The sequence below is a fragment of the Heterodontus francisci genome, unplaced genomic scaffold, assembly GCF_036365525.1.
Source record: "Heterodontus francisci isolate sHetFra1 unplaced genomic scaffold, sHetFra1.hap1 HAP1_SCAFFOLD_597, whole genome shotgun sequence".
NCBI classification, from domain to species: Eukaryota; Metazoa; Chordata; class Chondrichthyes; order Heterodontiformes; family Heterodontidae; genus Heterodontus; species Heterodontus francisci.
Genome location: NW_027141752.1, coordinates 362,485 through 364,718, shown reverse-complemented (window position 1 = coordinate 364,718; position 2,234 = coordinate 362,485). Strand labels below are relative to the sequence as shown.

The 2,234-nt window shown below is 47.2% G+C and overlaps 1 non-coding gene across 1 annotated transcript; it reads left to right on the top strand.

Annotated features, from left to right (window-relative positions):
• The first annotated feature begins 1,764 nt into the window (after positions 1–1,764).
• On the top strand, positions 1,765–1,836 carry trnat-cgu (transfer RNA threonine (anticodon CGU)). Its single transcript has one exon. It is a non-coding gene; the product is annotated as a tRNA-Thr (tRNA).
• Positions 1,837–2,234: the final 398 nt, after the last annotated feature.

Here is a 2,234-nt window from a genome sequence, read left to right as displayed (position 1 = left end):
CCCTCCGGCCGCTTGCTACCCCCCCACCCCCGCACTGCCCTCTCTCCGTCCAGTCACGCCCCGCTTCCCCCCCACATCCCTCCAGACACTAGCTCTCAGCCATGCTGCTTCCCTCCTCTCGGCCTCTCGCTCCAACATTCGATCATTCTTCACCGCACCACCTGATAAAGCAAGGCGAGCCTCGAGGGGAGATGGGGCAATGTTGGAGCAAGTGGCCGAGAGGAGGGAAGCGGCAGAGCCCATGGCCTGGAGTGTGAGCGGCCAGAGAGCAGGATTGGGGTGGTGGTGGGGGAAGCGGGGAGTGAGCAGTCAGAGAGTGGGATGGGGGGAAGCAGGGAATGATCGTCCGGAGAATGGGATGGCACTGTTTAGAGGGGATTTGAGGAAAAAATGTTTCACCTCGAGGGTGGTTGGAATCTGGAACACATTGCCTGAAGGAGTGGTGGAGGCAGGAACCCTCACAACATTTAAGAAGTATCTAGATGAGCACTCAAAACGCCACAGAATACAAGGCTACGGCCACGTGCTGGAAAATGGGATTAGAATAGACAGGTACTTGATGGCCGGCACGGACACGATGGCCGAAGGGCCTGTTTCTGTGCTGTATAACTCTCTGACTCTATGAAACCTCACTGAATTACAGAGGGTGTGCAGCACTGTCAGAGGTGCTGTCCTTCTGATGAGACTTCAAACAGCGCAACGTTCTCCGAGTATCAACCAAAACATGTCCATTGTGTAGATATGTGCCATATTTGCTTATGAAGTGACAGTCACTGCTCCGAAAGTAATTCACTTTAGGTGAATTAAGATGACTTGGTACTATATAACTGGCGAATGCACAAGAGGTCGCGGGGGACTATTGGGGGTGGGACGGAGGCGGCGATGGCAACCTTTGAGGGTATTTTTGGGTCTAAGTTGTTTTCTGTGATAAATTGAGTAGCTCCATCTTTAATCCTGGCAGCTGCCTGAATGTCACAGACAGTGACGTTTCAGTGGAAGAGGCTGCATTTGCGCATGTGCTAGTACAGCGTCACCTGGTGGTTGCATTGTCAGCAAATGCAGCGTTTTAACTTTGGCTCCACGATGACATTTATTTCCTCAATTAAAATAGGTCTTGAGTGCCTTAATAACTTCTTCACACGTAGCCTACACACTCCCTCCATGGCAGACAATAGTGTACTGACCTGCTCCATGTCTGGCTTCTGCACGAGACCCGATGCAGTACGATACCTTGCAAACCTCCGGAACCATCTCGGCCACTCCTCGGCTTGGTTCAGTCCAGTGACCTTTTCAAAGGTACAGGCAAAGATTTCTCCATCATTGCTTTGGTTTACTGTGGCCCCCATATAATATTCTGATATCTGTCAAGGCTCAGTACACAATTTATAAGAATCTGACGGTTAAAATAACCTGAGTTTACTCTACACATCTTGCATTGAAGGTTTCATCGACAACTCTCCATGAGGTGCCGGACAGATTATATTACATCACTTCCTGTGATGATGCACATAGTCTATTTATATAATCAGCCCAGTAACAACCCAATGTCCACTCTTATATTATTGTACAGATGTGAGAAAAGCTGAGGATGAGAATGGAACGTCTGAATGAAGATTTCATGATGCTGATGATGTAAATGAGGCTGATCTGTTTCCCATTCCACAATCCCTCTTTATTTCTGTGCATGTTTCTCGATGCTGTTTCAACCAAACTGAAAAAGAATCACAAATCCTCCTCTGGAGCCTCAGGTGTTTATTAACACAAGGCATGGTGGCCAAGTGGTAAGGCGTCAGTCTCGTAAACTGAATATCACGGGTTCAATCCTCGTCTGTGCCTTATGATTAGTTTCTCACTTTAAATGTGATGTTAACAGAAAAGATGTCCGTTGCATTTGTTTTGGCCATCTGGAAATCAGTGTGATGTTACACTTTATCCTGGACACTGGGAAGAACATGAGGAGTAGCCACATGGTCCCTCGAGCCTTCTCTGCCATTGATAGAGTGAAAATAACTGAGGTCCAAGCACTCAACCTTATTACTGTGCATTTGCTTGATATTTAACAGAGCTATTCTATTAATCCCACATCCCGCACTCCTGTCCTTTCCCCCATTGTCCTGTTATATTTTCCATGTCAGGTATTTATACAATTCCATTTAGAGTTAACATTGAATCTGCTTCCACTGACCTTTCAGGATTGCATTCCAGACCAGAGCAACACACTGCTGAAAAAACAA